The 17,498-nt window shown below is 43.3% G+C and overlaps 1 protein-coding gene across 5 annotated transcripts in view; it reads left to right on the forward strand.

Annotated features, from left to right (window-relative positions):
- SHROOM1 (shroom family member 1) overlaps positions 1-17,498 on the forward strand; it is a 103,410-nt gene that overhangs the window by 64,267 nt on the left and 21,645 nt on the right. Inside the window, exons 2-3 of one of the 5 annotated variants that reach the window (XM_075601096.1) lie at positions 4,939-4,979; positions 6,803-6,923. The exons of 1 other annotated variant lie outside the window; for it this stretch is intronic. The gene's annotated coding sequence lies outside the window, so the exon portion shown is untranslated. Of the gene's footprint in view, positions 1-4,938; positions 4,980-6,638; positions 6,745-6,802; positions 6,924-11,366; positions 11,647-17,498 lie in introns of those variants that run through there. 3 more of the 5 variants (XM_075601097.1, XM_075601098.1, XM_075601099.1) reach the window with 3 other exon arrangements.

Consider the following 17,498-nt stretch of genomic DNA (forward strand, 5'->3'; position numbering starts at 1 on the left):
CATATGACACCTCACCAGGGTGTGAGGGCAAACCTCATTGATCTGTTGCTGGCAAGCCTGCACACTTACCAGGTTTACTGCCAACATGAGAAAGAGATATGTACACCAATCTTAGACCTGGCTACATTCTCCCCCTGGTGGAATCCCAACGTCCTCGCTTGGGACCTAAATTTGCGGAACCTTCCTTCAGGTAGCACTGCAAAACATAACAACACATATTACAGTACATATCTTTTCTCAAAACATTATAACAGATACATCCTAACGTAGATGTGTAACACCCAGAATTATTCCCTTCTGTAGAACCCATGACTGGTACCCCCCTACCCTCTCAAGGTGGCTTGCGCACAGCATGGTCCACTGGGCTTAGAGTATCAATGCGGTAACACTCTGGGTGACATACTGGACACCCACAATCAGCCCATAATTCTGGCATGGATGCTAATGGAATGAAAGGATCATGCCCATACACCTCCCTCAGGCATCTCCTGGAGATGTAGACTATCCCCTCTTGACTACACCACTTCTCATCTAACCCGCCAGGATCCCAATTTTCTTCTCCTAATCCTTCCTCTTCATCAGTGCCATATCCCCTATCTTCATCAGGGGACCCCATTTCGAACTTACTTTCTCCCTCCCATGGATGGTGAAAATAAAGTAACCACTTTTGGCGATCCCTAATAACTCTTTCTGACAGTGGGGGCACATAGGGGGTTCCCTGGGCAATAGGCACAATATGAGCAACATTACCCAAACCCCCAGATGAAACTCCCAATGTTCCTGGGGACCTAAAATTTGACCCAATGCTCTTAGAATCACATCCCACCCCAACAGCACGATTGTCATCATTAGGGCTGTATAACATCCTTTGCATAGCCATTTCCCTCCCCGATCCCTCATCAGAGGTAAAACAGTCATCCCAGTCCAGATTTCCCCCAGTCCATTCTTCAGAAGTGGCTCGGGACTCCCCAGACAACCCTTGGCTAAACTGGGACCCATAGGAAAAAGTGACAGGGGCATGGGTTTTAACTATGGCCGGGGGTTGGGCATAGGGAAACACTGCCGGCATATGCGGGGCTACGACCCGCAACTTCTCGCTACCTTGCCCGGTACCATCGGACTGGCACTCCGGTTCACTCGCCTCCTTACTCCCAGGCTTCCGCAGGGCCTGCTGGCTCTTCTCGGACCCAGGCAACCTGGTACAGCTGCTTGGCCGAGAGGACACGGCCCTCTCGCTGGACTCGCCGCCATCTTGCGTTGGGTTCCCAACCGGAACCTCTTTCTCCAGAACGACATCCACCGCCGTAAGTGATGGTTCTGCTCTCTGCTCCGTTCGGGCCTGGACTAGGCCCGTCTCCGCCGTTGCCACCACCGGCGCCTGTGGAGGGTAAGGATGTATCTCACCGCTCCGTCGGCTCGGGATGGAATCTTCTCCTCCTTCCGCGCTGTAAGTCACCACGGCCGTGGGACCCCGCCTCTCGGGTTGGTTCTGCACCGGCAACACGAGACTCCGCTCCGCCTCGACACAGGTAAATGCCGGTTCTTTTCCAGCACCGCTGTAGTGGTCCGCCGGTAGGCGCATCACCACCGACGAGACTTCCACCTCTTCCTCGGAGGATATCACGATCGGATCCTCCGCAAGGTAGTCACCGGGTTCTTCTGCGATACAACCAGTGGTTGTTGGTACGAAGCTGGCGTGCTCCGGTACCTCCACTGCGGTTGCGCTCTTCTCCGCCGTTGGTTCTTTCTGTTCCGTAGCCTGCAGCAGCACAGGCTCTAGGAACTGTGCCCCACAACAGGCACACTTGGGACCCCAGGTCGGTTTGTCACCTGGGAATTCACACTGGTCACAAGCACATCTTATGCACCCCTCTCCATCCACCCAGGCCACCCGGTATTTTATGGGTAACACAACATGGTTAAAGTCCATACCACCAGTCAGGTTCAATTTCTTTTGTAGACACGGGCACACCAGAAAGGATATTTTCCCCCCTTTGTATCGCCAGGCTCCATACAACTGCGGGTGTGCTTCTCTGCATTCTGTACTGTCTTTAGTATGAACAAAGTTTGCTGATCGCTGTTCACTGAGCTTGCTCCCCCTGGTGGACTGTAAAGGAGGGGCATGCTCTATAAGGGAGTGGTTCTGGCTCTGCGCTGAGTCACTCACATCACCGGGGAGGGGCTCTGAGTCCGTCACAGTCCCTGAGGGCGCGGCTCCAGCTTTCGCGCCAAACTTCCCCGCAGGGTGGGGTTTTTCCTTTGGCGCCAATCCCGGCCAACTGTCTGCAATCTTAGCATTTGCAGCATTTTCTGCAACTGGCCCACGCGGTGTCCCGGGAACGCGGGAACCGCCATTTTGGTAAGGATTGTCCTTTTTCCCATTTGAGGCAACGTCTGGCTGTTTGTCAATTGGGGTATAACAAAGTCCATTTCGTTCCTCCCATCGGATAACACTGTCATGCTCATTATTCTCAGGGGTATCATCCCGAGAACAAAAACATGATAAACACGGCTCAGCCACGGCTTTCACGCCATTCCACAACAAACTCACAAAAGTCTCTTCTGTAGCTTGTTCTTCGTCCACGCACAGTTCATATGCGTGTTCTTCCTCTGACCGCAATCCTGGACCTTCTGCTCTATGCAGATCCTCCATTACTACGGTTCTCTCTCCCCGCCATCCTGGACCTTCTACTCTGTGCAGATCCTCCATTCTGACGGTTCGCTCACCCTGCCATCCTGGACCTTCTGCTCTGTGCAGATCCTCCATTCCGACAGGTCTCTCTTGATCGTTGAACACTGATTTCCTGTACGTGGAGCTCCGCTCTGCGGGCAGCTACCACATCCGTACAACAAACATGCCTTGTGCACCACCTTGTGTACCTAACGTAGATTTGACTCGTGTTTGCACTACCTCAGGCTAGGCTCACTCTTTCTGTGTCTACTGTATCTCCTTCCTCCCAGTCTGTGCTTCCTTCGGTAAGTGATCTGGAATGGAGACTAGAGTACTCTGGCTCTTCCATGCAGTACTTGGGCGTCTACCTCCTGTTGGCTAGCCTAGTGCAGATCCTCTCCAGAATTCCTGACCACGTTAACAGGCTATCCCTTCAGGCATCCTACCCCTAGCGCTACCTCAAGGTGACTAGGACAGCTATAGCCCCTCTCCAGACCCACTAACCCCTTAGGTCCGTCTAGGGCGTGCTTTGCGAGGTTTTTCGTTCTCCTGACTACCCCTAGATTTTCCCTTTCCAGCACAGAGTGGCAGCAGACACTCTCCCTGTTTCCTAGTGTGCCTAGCAAAAGCCTGTCCTGTTGACAGGTATCTCAGCAGCGCCTCCAATTGTAACGGGTATTCCCCCCCCAATCTCACATTGGCCCGGGTAATCTAACCAGTCCCCATTACGTGTTCGTGTCTGGTGGTGCACCTGTAGGCAACAGGGCTCCTGAGTCTCCCGCTTGATGGTATTAGGGGATGTCATCCAGACAGGCAGCTGAGGTAGTGTGTGCGAGTCCAACTTACTTCATGTGCAGCGCCTCCACCTCATCAGGATCTGTGCTTCCGCAGGGAGATGGTCCTGGTGAGGAACTCCTTCTTGGTGGTGCCATCCACTGCTGAGTAACTTCACACTCACACAGTGGAGGTATATTCAAACAGGGCATCTTTATTGATGGTTGGTATGGGCAAGCTGCCCCTCACAGATAACAGCTCAGCCACTCATCTCTTTGTAGCACTCTCTTAGGAAGGTCCCTTCTCTAATAGATCTGCTTTCCACCTCTACTATTAAAGAGATTCCCCAGCTTCTCTGGCTGCTGTAAGCTCCTCTCTTGAGCTGCTTTGTCTCTCTTAGCTCCTATAACTCTGCTGCGTATGCTCACTGACTCACAGCTAGCAGGAGACACTGCAACAATGTTGCAGACCTTCACGTGCCTCAGTGAACTGAGCAGCTCAACAACAGGAAACTGAACTTCTAACTTTAGGCAGTGCTGTGTCTTATATCACCCCCCGGAGAACCAACATGCCCTGTATCCTAAGTGGGAACACACTGCATGTTGTCACTTCCTTTGGGGACATATGACACCTCACCAGGGTGTGAGGGCAAACCTCATTGATCTGTTGCTGGCAAGCCTGCACACTTACCAGGTTTACTGCCAACATGAGAAAGAGATATGTACACCAATCTTAGACCTGGCTACATATTTATAAAATGTTTTACCAGGAAGTAATACATTGAGAGTTACCTCTTGTTTTCAAGTATGTCCTGGGCACAGAGTTATGATGGCAAATAATACATGGTTACAAATACAGTTACATAAGTGAGCAGGGTATACAGTACATTATATACAAGACATTGCCTGCACAGTTAAAGATAATATATATTGTAGGCGTACTCATTTGATAAATGATGACTGTATTATAGGGAAGTTACCATTAGCACTTCTATATTATATGTATATAAGTATATACAAACAAAATAATAAAGATGAATTTTTTGTTGTGGAAATTATCTTGCTTGTAATAAATTTCATGTGATACATGGTCTAGAGGAGGTGCTCACTTGCTTGTAACCTCCTTTATCTCACATTGACAGAGAAACTAAAGTGTACAGTACCTATTGTCATGTCGGAGAGTGTGACGTAATGCTTTTGCCAAGGACTCCTCCCTTGCGGATGAAATTGAAAATGGTGTGATTGCAAAGCTGCCGTGCTCTGGGCAGAGTTGTAAAGCTCAATAGTGACTTGTTTTAAGAGTCCCCACAGAAAATTATTTTGTATCAATATTTTTCTGAAACAGGATAGCAAAAAGGCAAGATGATTATAAAATGAGATTAGAAAGGTTGTGTATTGTAATCCAGTGTCTTCACAAACGCTAATATGGTCACTGGTAACCTATCAATAGTGAGAATGTCTCATAACTGACCAAGGCCATGTTTTGCCCCTTAGGTCAGAGGCAAGTAGCAGTGGAACAGTGGGGTCCACCAGAGGTAAGACTTGGGGGTATGGGGGCAGAGAGTCATGCTTTTAGAGACCTCTGAAATCAAGTAGAATACAACTTTGATTTGCCAAAAATGCAGTTTTACAAATGGGTTTCCATCACGTGAGTTGGAATGACATTGTGCCTGAATAGACCCATACTCCATTCCATGGGGTGTCTTGGGAGCTTGGTTAAAGGTCCAATCCTGTCTTCGGATTGGCTCCCAAATGGCATACATGCACGGGTTCTGAAACTAGGAGTATGGGGGAAGCTGCAGCCTAAACATTTCAATTCTTTTATAATGTAGGCCCTTTGGTATTTGTTCCTTTTTAATCTTTGGGTGTGGCAGCCTCTCCATGGTTTATACATTTTGACATTCTAGTAATATATGCAGTTTACTGATATTGTATGTACAGCACCCCCACCCAAAATTCTGATATTGTATGTACAGCACCCCCACCCAAAATTCTGATATTGTATGTACAGCACCCCCACCCAAAATTCTGATATTGTATGTACAGCACCCCCACCCAAAATTCTGATATTGTATGTACAGCACCCCCACCCAAAATTCTGATATTGTATGTACAGCACCCTCACCCAAAATTCTTCTTGCGTACATGGGAAGCATATTTTCTTTCATTCTGTTTGTTGATGGCATTGACCCTTAGCAGACGATAGCAGTCATGGAAAGTCATTACAAGTAATTGTCCACAATCAAATAGGAAAAGTTAAGAGCAGAGCTGTAGTACCCCCCACAACCATACTTACAGACCCTATAACTTACATTGCTATTTTTTTTTTAACACACTTATAATTCGCATCTGATCTTGGCATCTTTTATTTGACCACTAGGAAATAACCCTTTATTTTTTTTAAAACTGCATGCATCAAAAAATACAATAATATTTCTGTCTGTTTAGTAAAATGTCCAGGATTACATTAAAAAAAAACAAAAAAAAAAACTTTAGACATCGTATAAATTAGGAAAAAGAAAGATCTTCTAGATTGTAAGCCCTTTTGGGCAGGAACGTCTCAGTTGGTCTTGACATACAATAGTTCTCCCTCCCACGTTGTACTGCGCTTTGGAGACTGTTGGCACCCTACAAATAAAAGATCACCCTAAATAGTAATGTGACCGAGTGCTTTCACTGTGCACCAGCTCCGAAATAGTAATGTGACCGAGTGCTTTCACTGTGCACCAGCTCCGAAATAGTAATGTGACCGAGTGCTTTCACTGTGCACCAGCTCCGAAATAGTAATGTGACCGAGTGCTTTCACTGTGCACCAGCTCCGAAATAGTAATGTGACCGAGTGCTTTCACTGTGCACCAGCTCCGAAATAGTAATGTGACCGAGTGCTTTCACTGTGCACCAGCTCCGAAATAGTAATGTGACCGAGTGCTTTCACTGTGCACCAGCTCCGAAATAGTAATGTGACCGAGTGCTTTCACTGTGCACCAGCTCCGAAATAGTAATGTGACAGAGTGCTTTCACTGTGCACCAGCTCCGAAATAGTAATGTGACAGAGTGCTTTCACTGTGCACCAGCTCCGAAATAGTAATGTGACCGAGTGCTTTCACTGTGCACCAGCTCCGAAATAGTAATGTGACCGAGTGCTTTCACTGTGCACCAGCTACGAAACATCTTGGCAAGAAACATTTTTGCTAATTTTTAACCAGATTCTATTTGTCCTGCTGGCTGAACAATTAATCCCAGACACATCACACAGGGTTTGGAAATTGCATCAGGACGTCTGTGGGTAGAGAAAATTGGGTTAGAATTTGTTCCTGTTAAATCTATGTATTTGTCATTTTTTTTTTTTGTTCTTTAGAAGTACATGTACATCATTCAAATGGTAGTAAAGTTCCAGGTACATCCTGAAAATAGTTCATTAATATTGTAAGGAGCAGCATGAGTGTGCCGAGGGGAAGTCAGAGCGGAGAGCAAACCAGGTAAATACATTTACTGTGCATAGCTGTGTGTGTATGGAATAGTACTGAAAACAGGATTCTATGTGTATTGCAGTCTATCTGAAAGGAAAACCTACAGTTCCAACGGGTATAGCTGGTGGTGGTCTTTCCAAGGAACCATTTTAGACCGTGATCCAGTATTTCATAGACAGGATTAAAAACATAAACTAGATATTTGGGGGATTAGAAGATATTTAACGTTTCGATCCTTTAATAACAGGAATTAACGTGTGTGCGTGTATATATATATATATATATATATATATATATATATATATATATATATATATATATATATATATATATATATATAAATTCGTTAGCCACAGAACGGTTTCGTCTATTTATTTTTTTGAATATATATATGTGTGTGTATATATATATATCGTTGATATACAGCTGACAAATTTTTTTTCAGTGCAGAGCTAACAAGGTTCAAAGCCCCCCAACAAATGGTTTGTGGTGGAGTGGTATGAAATATCATATATTATAAAGTATATAATGTGATTAATGATGCTGCTTCTATGTGGCTCACCTCCAATATGTGGCATTTACTGCGTTTTCAGAGAGCAAAACTATCCTTCTATCCTTAAACAGGTTGCGTGCACGAAAACCCCTCTGCTGGTTGAAGTCCTGCTTTTAAGTCCATATATCAGAATGTTTGATCAAACTTGAGCATTTTTAACGCTCCGTTTTCTAAAACCATATTTGGCATTTTAGTTTTACATTTCTCGTTCCCACATGAATAGGGATATTCTGAAAACATGACCTGTTGTGGTCCTTGAGGACTGGCGTCGCTCACCCCTGGTCTAGATAGAAAGCCTCAGTGTGCTCAATTGCCCGAAATTATTCATTACACAGAATCCTCCTCTGCAGACGATTCGCTGTTTGAGTTGTCGGTTTTGGGGACCTGTGGAGGATTTGCATATGTATTCATGAACTTTATGGGGTTTGTGTCAAGACAAAAGTGGTACAATTCTGAAGCAAAAACTGTATCAGATGCTATTGGAATCAATAGGGTTCTTTCTTTGATACATCTTGTGTAATTGTTTTGCCCCAGAATTGCACCACATATGCTTAGATACACAGACCCCCTCTGGGGGGGAGGGGGCTGAAATTATTTGGCTATATACCTGATGATTAATTAAAAGGGAAAAAGAAGCACCAGGATTGAAAATTTAGATGCCATAATAAACTTTCTGGCAGAAGTGGCGTGGGAAATAATTAAGTATTCTAGAACGGAGCCTGGTGTGGATAGGAAGCACCCAGCAAAATGTGATTTAATCTGGTGCAGTCTTATGGTTTTATGAGTCAGGGAAATTGACAAATTGGATGAGCAAAGTAATCCTGGTGATCCTTATCTGCATTGAAATTCCTTGTTCCTATGTTTTAACTTTTGTCATTTCCCTTCCCAATAGTTAATAGATACTGGAGTTTTAAGTCAAATACCTGAATCCTCTGTTGACTGGAGATGACCTCTTCATACTGGAGGGTCAGGAACTATTTTGAGATAAGCAGAGAAAACTGCTCCTTTGTTCTACAAGCTGGAGTTGTTTAGTTAGGGTGAGCATTTGCCTGATCCACACTAGAGAATTGTCATTATCCAGTCAATACTGCTTCAGGAAAGATGAATGGTGGCATGGTGTGTTCAAGATTCTGGCGTTTGTTTCCCTGTGCCTACTGAAGTGTTTGGTATGAGACTTATTTCTTTATCATTTGAAGTTTCTAATCACTCTTGGCAATTTCATTGTAAATATACGTGTGTGTGTGTGTGTGTGTGTGTGTGTGTGTGTGTGTGTGTGTGTGTGTGTGTGTGTGTGTGTGTGTGTGTGTGTGTGTGTGTGTATCCCTGTAGAATGTACTCTAGAGTAATGTATGATTCAATAAATAAAAACCTTTTATTCAATAATCATAAAAATGATTCTGGATTCGTATTGTAAAATCTATGGTCAATCCACGGATCAGACAGACATACACATATCAATACAGACAATTACAGACGTAATGCAGGTATTGAGTTGCACCCACTTAATATTGTAGCGGACCTTCATATGGGTGTATTCCCATGAGGTAGATAGGATGGGTACTCCGTAATTAATACTACCTATATGTAGAAGTCTACAACTTCCACTACAGATTATTTTCAAAATAAACTCCAAGTTGGTCTAAACAGACTTGGAGCACAAAACTTCCTAATTCTATACAGTAGAGGCTATCAGAAGGGTGCACAACAAATATAAATGCTGCATTAAAATCCATAAAATGTGCATATATGACCGAATTGGCTACAGCCATATATGGTCACGGCGTATCTATCAGGTGTTGGCTCAATAAGGTGAAGATACTAATATAAAGTATTTCTGTCCCTAGTATTAAATAACGGAGGAGAGGAAATTCTACCTACAGTATTGCCAGATCTAAGATCTAATGACCTTAAGCAAAAGTGTCTAATCTGTGGATTGGCCATAGGTTTTACAATACTAATCCAGAATAATTTGTATGATGATTCAATAAATAAAAACCTTTTATTCAATAATTATACATTACTCTACTGAGTGCTTTCTACTGGGAATCTTTCTCTTTTTTTACTGTTTATCCACTTTATATTGTCCCTATTGCATCAAGACATTATATATTATTTATTTAAAGGCTGAAGCGAGAATTCTCTCCCTTATCCCTCTCCCTATATTTGTATGCATGTATGTGTAGCCTTGTGCCTTGGCTACTTATTTCTCTGGCCCCAACACTGTAAGTCCTGGTAAGGAGCAGGCAGTGTTGGGGTTAAGTTCCTCATAACATGAGTCATCCTGTGTGTTTATCATGAGGTTGATCATTTGTTACGTCTACAGGTGCTAGCTGGGACCGTTGGAGCATGTGACCCTGGGGGTGGGTTTCCTGGAGGGGTGCTGCTCTCTTACCGGGCCCAAACATTGGGACCCTCCCCATGGGTATATACCAGTAACATGGATCCTGCTAAATTTTGTGTTATACCGTATGTGGAGTTCCAGATAGTCTCTCCTTAGGGAGTGGGTGAATACCCCTTACCCCATCTGGGGATAAGGGAGCTGAGGATAGGTTCTTGGGGCCTCAAGCTCCTTGGTCTGATCCAGAAAGATGCATGCAAGCTGCGAGGGATAGGAGAGAGAACTGTGTTTGATTGTACCTCTCTTGCATGTGAGATGAGATGACCATCTGCCACAATAAAGATCCAGTTGTACCATCACTGCTGTGTGTTCTGTGGTGGAGAGAATTACCTGTGGGGGTTACCCCTGTTTCTAAAAGGGTCCCTGCAGGATGGAGGCGCTGCACAGAGAGAGAAGAAGGCTGGAAACCTGCCCTGTTGCTACTCCCAAACACCAACAGTGGAGACTCAGCTTTCTGTACACCAACATGTTAGCCCCACACCCTACCAAAGATACGCGCTGACCGGAGGCATTCTGCTGCTGCGGGACGTGAACGAAAAGTTCCTGCACTATGTTTGTGTTCTCTGTGGCTGTCCGGATGAGAGATAGGAGACGACACTCGTTGCCAGTGGTGCGATGTGTCCTTCCTGCAACCGTGGCTGCCGGCCTATAATGGCCTTATCCCCGGAGGAGGTGCGGAGTTGTGTCCAGCTAATCAACAAACTCCAGGGGCGAGCTTATTTGTGCGAGCTTTCGAGATACACTGATCTCTTCTTCCAGCGGTGTTACAATGGATAAAGCAAGAAAGGTTTTTACTTAAAAACAGTGCATCCTGGCACTGTCTAGTTGTGCCTCTTTTTCATGAAATCCTTTAGCTTCATTTGAGTACGGAACGCCATTTCGAAGGGCGTTTCCTTCTTCCTCGGGTTTGAATGGCATAGGATATGAACTATGCCATTCAAACCCCTGAGGAAGAAGGAAACGCCCTTCGAAATGCGTTGGGTTGCCGTGGGGACCAATTTGCGAGAGCACAGACCTACCGGAAGTGACGAAAGACGCCGGCAGGAACGGCGATAGTCGCGGTCAAGGAGGAAAGCTAGTGTGCGCGTCATTGGTGTCCATGTTCCATCTGCGGTGTATACCTGTATGCCTCTTTTTTATTTATAAAAAGTTGGAATTGTACCATCTAAAGGCTCCAGCTCATCTGTATTAGTGGATAAGCTGCATAAAGAAACCTTTACGTGCCTGGGTGCAGGCACTTAGAAGTAAGTGCATATCTCACCAAACTACATCTATTTGGATTTGCCAAAACGTACTTCACTATATATATTTTTTTGTTTTTCTCTTTTTCATTCCTTGGAGGTGTGCTGATTTTCCTGAAAGAAAATGTTTTTTCTTTTGTACACATCATCACGTTTGTGCCGGTCAGCTGTGTGAGAGGGTTCCCCATTGAAGGAGCTGAAGGCAAAGAGAAGTGAGCCTAAAAGGTTAAGTGATACATCCACAGTTATCCAGCTAAGGATTTGAGAAGCGACCGGAGTCTGTGATTTTGGCACTCAGCCCACGGATCGTGGGATTCCTGGGCATTTGATCCATCTAGCAGTGCCAGGTGTAGTGTGAGTACGGGGACAGGCTGTCGAAACAGCTACACCACTCCCTTAAATACCACCAGCTCAGCGAATGTACCTGCTTTATTTCCTGGCTCAGCATGCATATGTCTCCCTGTGCTGCAGTTTCGAGACTTCGCTGACGGGAATCTGCAGTTTTATACCACCCCGGATCCTGCGTTGTTGGTGGGAATGGTGAGAATCAATTGAGCCCACACTTGTTCACTTTTACCCCTTCTGGAGTCACAGGATTGTTATATCATATTCCTCACTCACCTTAGTGTTTTGGACTTTGTGGTCTGTACTGTACCTCAACATTTATCTGCCACCTCTCCTATTACATAGCAGTTGATTGATCACTGTATGCCTCAACAAACATCTACTCTCTTCACTGAATTACAGCATATGACTGGCAACATTTGTTTCTTATACATTGTATACATTCTATTTTACAATTGTTTTTTATCTTCGTAATATATCAATATATTTGGGTATTTGCTTGCCCTGTTTTAATAAAATTGTTTTACATTTGAGATATATATATATATATATATATATATATATATATATATATATATATATATATATATATACGCACGCACGCGCTGATTTCACAATGCAGTCTGTGAAAAACGCAATCCCACCCACATTTTCCTTTTTTTTTTACCCTCACTTTGGTCCACCGAGCGGGTTAACCATTATACCTTGTCCAGGAGAGATGTTGTGTAATATTAGGTGTACATATCAGTATTTTTTTCACTAAAGTAAAGATATAAAGACCCAGATTTACCAAATACTTCTAAGGCCTCTTATTGCCCATTCAAGATATGTCAAGGCTTGGCCCAGTTTAGTAAATAGCAGAAAGTCTGTTTATATGTACCTATAAAAGATGCATATACAGTTAGGTCCGGAAATAATTGGACACTGATACAAGTTTTGTTATTTCGGCTGTGTACCAAAATAAATTCATGTTACAGTTAATTAATGAATATGGGCTTAAAGTGCAGTCTATCAGCTTTAATTTGAGGGTATTCACATCCAAATTGGAGGAAGGCTTTTAGGAATACAGCTCTTTAATATGTAGCCCCCTCTTTTTCAAGGGACCAAAAGTAATTGGACAATTGACTCAAAAGCTGTTTCATGGACAGATGTGGGCTATTCCTTCGTTATTTCATCATCAATTAAGCAGGTAAAAGGTCTGGAGTTGATTCCAGTTGTGGCATTTGCATTTGGAAGCTGTTGCTGTGAACCCACAATATGCGGTCAAAGGAACTCTCGATGCAAGTGAAACAGGGCATCCTTAGGCTGCAAAAAAAAAAAAATCCATCAGAGAGATAAAAGAAAAATGCACACAATGTGCACCAGAAATTAAAAATGGTAAAATGTTTATTGATGACAATTAAAACTAAACTGAGGGGATCCAACCCACCTGAATCTACAAGCAACATAACACACGGTATAAAGATGAAATTAAAAAAGCAGTGTTCAAAAGAAAAACAGAACAAATAATCCTGACAGGGGGAGACGGAGACTTACACTGAAGCCCAGGGTCTCCTGACGAAGCACGTAGTGCGAAACGCGTAGAGGTCACGACAGGTCACTCTGCGCGTATCCTGACAGGTTGAGACGGCGGTTGCAGGGAGCTTGGGCGGTGGAGAGATCTCTGCGGTGGCGTGATCCGGATCCTTATATGCTCGCCGCGGAACCCGCTCTAGGCTTCAGTGTAAGTCTCCGTCTCCCCCTGTCAGTCTCAGGCAGTTGTTTAACTATATTTTAGTTTTAATCAGAATTATTTGTTCTGTTTTTCTTTTGAACACTGCTTTTTTTATTTTCATCTTTATACCGTGTGTTATGTTGCTTGTAGATTCAGGTTTACTAGTTAGAATTGATCTATCCTATGGTTTGTGTTCATTGTAACCAAACCTAGCTTTGTAATGCATTGTACTGAGGTGGGGTTGGATCCCCTCAGTTTAGTTTTAATTGTTATCAATAAACATTTTACCATTTTTAATTTCTGGTGCGCATTGTGTGCATTTTTATTTTATTTTATTTCTTCCAAGGTGCCCCCCATTTCCAGGGGGTCACCTTGTTTCAGGAGCTGACTGGGGAGACGCTCCGCACACATGCTGCAAGGAGATTTATGTTTCCAACACAATATATACCTGCAGCACGAGCGCTGAATTTCCTATATCACCTGCCATCAGAGAGATAGCAGGAACATTAGGAGTGGCCAAATCAAGAGTTTGGTACATTCTGAGCAAAAAAGAACACACTGGTGAGCTCTGCAACACAAAAAGGCCTGGAAGTCCACGGAAGACAACAGTGGTGGATGATCGTTGGATCCTTTCCATGGCAAAGAAAAATCCCTTCACAACATCCAGCCAAGTGTAGAACACTCTCTCCAGGAGGTAGGCATATCATTATCCAAGTCTACCATAAGGAGAAGACTTCACGAGAGCAAATACAGAGGGTTCACCACAAGGTGCAAACCATTCATAAGCCTCAAGAATAAAAGGCCAGATTAAATTTTGCAAACAATATCTCAAAAAGCCAGACCAGTTCTGGAACAGCATTCTTTGGACAGATGAAACTAAGATCAACTTGTACCAGAATGATGGGAAGAAAAAGTATGGAGAAGGCATGGAACGGCTCATGATCCGAAGCATACCACATCATCTGTAAAACACGGTGGAGGCATGCATGGCTTACAATGGCACTGGGTCACTAGTGTTTATTGATGATGTGACAGAAGACAGAAGCAGCCGGATGAATTCTGAAGTGCATAGGGATATATTGTCTGCTCAGATACAGCCAAATTCAGCAAAGTTGATTGGATGGCGCTTCACTTTACAGATGGTCAATGACCCAAAACATACTGCGAAAGCAACCCAGGAGTTTTTTTAAGGCAAAGAAGTGGAATATTCTGCAATGGCCAAGTCAATCACCTGATCTCAACCCAATCGAGCATGCATTTCACTTGCTGAAGACAAAACTTAAGGCAGAAAGACCCACGAACAAACAACAATTGAAGACAGCTGCAGTAAAGGCCTGGCAAAGCATCACAAAGGAGGAAACCCAGCATTTGGTGATGTCCATGCGTTCCAGATTTCAAGCAGTCATTGCCTGCAAAGGATTCTCAACAAAGTATTAAAAATGAACATTTTATTTATGAGTGTGTTAATTTGTCCAATTACATTTGAGCCCCTGAAATAAGGGGACCGTGTGTGAAAATGGTTGCAATTCCGAAACGTTTCATACGATATTTTTGTTCAACCCCTTGAATTAAAGCTGAATGTCTGCACTTCTATTGCATCACGGTTGTTTCATTTCAAATCCATTGTGGTGGCGTACAGAGCCAAAATTATGAAAATTGTGTCGGTGTCCAATTATTTCCGGACCTAACTGTATGTCTTCCAGGGCTAAGGTTTTAAAGAATTATCCCTCACTGTAGGAAGAAACAAATAAGGTTCTTCAAATGTCTGAATGCACGGAGATCCAAGAGTGAATGTTTCTGTTGCCTGAGAAGTCTGCAACGCCAAGCAATGTATTGTAGGCCCTTCTGGCAGTGAAAAGATTATTTAGGCTTTCATCTTCAGAACTTCGTGCATTCAGGTGTTGGAAGTTGTCAATGAAATCAGTAAGTGCTTGTCAAACTTGGCTACAGTTGCCGAGTAGGTGGAAATGCACTTTACAGTTTCCCACACAAAGTTGGAGATTTGATTGGAATGTATAAGTTGTCGCTGATCTGTGCACACTAAAGTTGCTAGTACATTTTTCAAATTTCTCCAACAGATTTTCACGTGGTTACTAAACCACTTGGCAGCTTAGGAAAATTCAAAACAATACCATCATTTTAAATCAATTGGGTCTTAAAAGAAAGAACTGGGAAATCCTTCCTCTTGGCACACAATGCTCTTTGCTCCACCTCACCCTTTGCATAAAGCTGTGCTGTCTTTGGTGATTAGTGCATTTAAAAAAAATGCTTTTACTGGACAGTATCATCATGACCATGTCGACTCTTGGGTTAGCGATCACGTGTTTGCAACCACCCCCTGGGATCATGAATGAAAGTGCGGGGCCACTATGCGTTCACCACTAAAAGGGATCTTCTCGAAGATAATTTATAGCATGAAGTACCTTCTACATGATGGGGCCTCTGGTGTGCCAGTCCTCGTTCAGGGTACATCGTGGGGCAACCAAAGGATTAAACTAATCTAACCCCAGCAAGCTCTTTTTGGGAACCCCTGGGCCCCCATAAAATATATATGTATATGTGTCACAAAAGAGAGCTCAAAAGAGTCACAAAAGAGAGCTATTGAGCGTGGCAAATGTATACAACAAGCGACAGAGAAGCCCAATGCTACATCCAATATGACAAAAATACACAGTAAAATACTTATATATTCTCTTGAAAAAGGGTCATTTAGTTTAACCCATTGGCCAAAGCATTGTAAGCTTGCGAGTCACGACAAGGTAGACCCAGTTCACAGGTCCTAACACTACCAGATTAAATACTAATACACCTGTACTAGGATTAAAATTCTCATTTACCTCTATTAGGAGGAAGAAAGACCAACATTGGATCTATATCCAGTAAAATGAAAAGGACCCACTAACTTGGGAAGTGGGGAGGGGCCACTAACCTCCAACAGCTGAGACAGCTGAAAATAAGTTAAACAACACACAGAACCCCAGCAAGGGTTAAACTAAATGACCCTTTTTCAAGAGAATATATAAGTATTTTACTGTGTATTTTTTATCATATTGGATGTAGCATTGGGCTTCTCTGTCGCTTGTTGTATACAATTAGCCACGCTCAATAGCTCTCCTTTGTGACACTTATATACATATATATTTTGTGGGGGTTCAGGGGTTCCCCAAAATAGCTTGCTGGTGTTCTGTGTATTGTTGCTGGGGTTCTAGTAATATTTGGTGCACTCGTTTCCAATGTAGAGATTCCATTGTCCTATTAGTACTGGTTAGTGCTTGTAGTCAATCAATTCCAGGGGGCTGTTTTCTGTTTAAAAAAATAAATGAAAATTACAGAAGAAATTAGATGCATACTGTAACTTTTAAATATCATTAAACTAATGTCAGAGTCTAGTAGAAAAGCCATTACTCAGATATAACCCTTTAACACGTCACAGGGATTAGTAATTTTTTCATGCTTTATGCCAGTGTATATTAACGTTGTATTTGTTCTGTGCTGCGGAGTATGTTTGATATATAATGTTATAAATAAGTTGTATTTATAGATTCAGTAACTGATTGAACTCTGTGTTGCCACGTGGGGCAGACTGTAAAATTCCCCGCATTGAGCTTAATGAGAAGCACAAACTGCCCAGAGAAAACTCCACAAACAAATAGAAAAATCACTCCAACGCATTATCTCCTATTCTCTTTGACCTGCCTAAAAATTGCCTGGGGTAGGCAGTTTTTGCAGAACATGTCTTTGCAAACTGAAATAAATAAGTTCCTGGCTTGTCATGAGGACCTGACTTTGCAGGCTACATGTTCTGAGTTCCGTTCATAAATCAAATTGTATTTGCTTAGCCTTCTGGCCTTTCTCCATCCTCCCTCCCGTCATCCTCCCTCCCACCTCTGAAACAAGACAGGAATGTGGATGTGGAGTTTTGTTTAATCAGCAGGAATATCATGGAATAATTGTCTCTTATGCCTGTGTGTAAACTGGCCATGGTCAAAAGTTAGCATGGTTTTCTAAAGCAAGATGCTAGTGACTGTTCTGTTTTAATTAGGCGTCTGAGAATTGTGTTCTATGGAAGAAATGAGGCCAGGATCTGGGAAGCTGACCTTGTACTCTGCCTTCAGGCTGTTCATGGGTAACTTTTCACTTGTAAGGACGATGACGTGTTCTTCACTACTTGAAACTGCTTATGAAAAAGCACTTGAATTAAAAAGCCTGTCTAGAAGTGAAATGTTAAGTGTTGTAACACTTACTAAGTACAACATACTGCAGTTGCAGTTAAGTGTAAGCTGTCATCTTGCAACAGGTTTCATTGTTAATATTTGTTTTCTGCTTTAAGGTG

This window comes from Ascaphus truei, chromosome 5 (assembly GCF_040206685.1).
Source record: "Ascaphus truei isolate aAscTru1 chromosome 5, aAscTru1.hap1, whole genome shotgun sequence".
Lineage (NCBI taxonomy): Eukaryota > Metazoa > Chordata > Amphibia > Anura > Ascaphidae > Ascaphus > Ascaphus truei.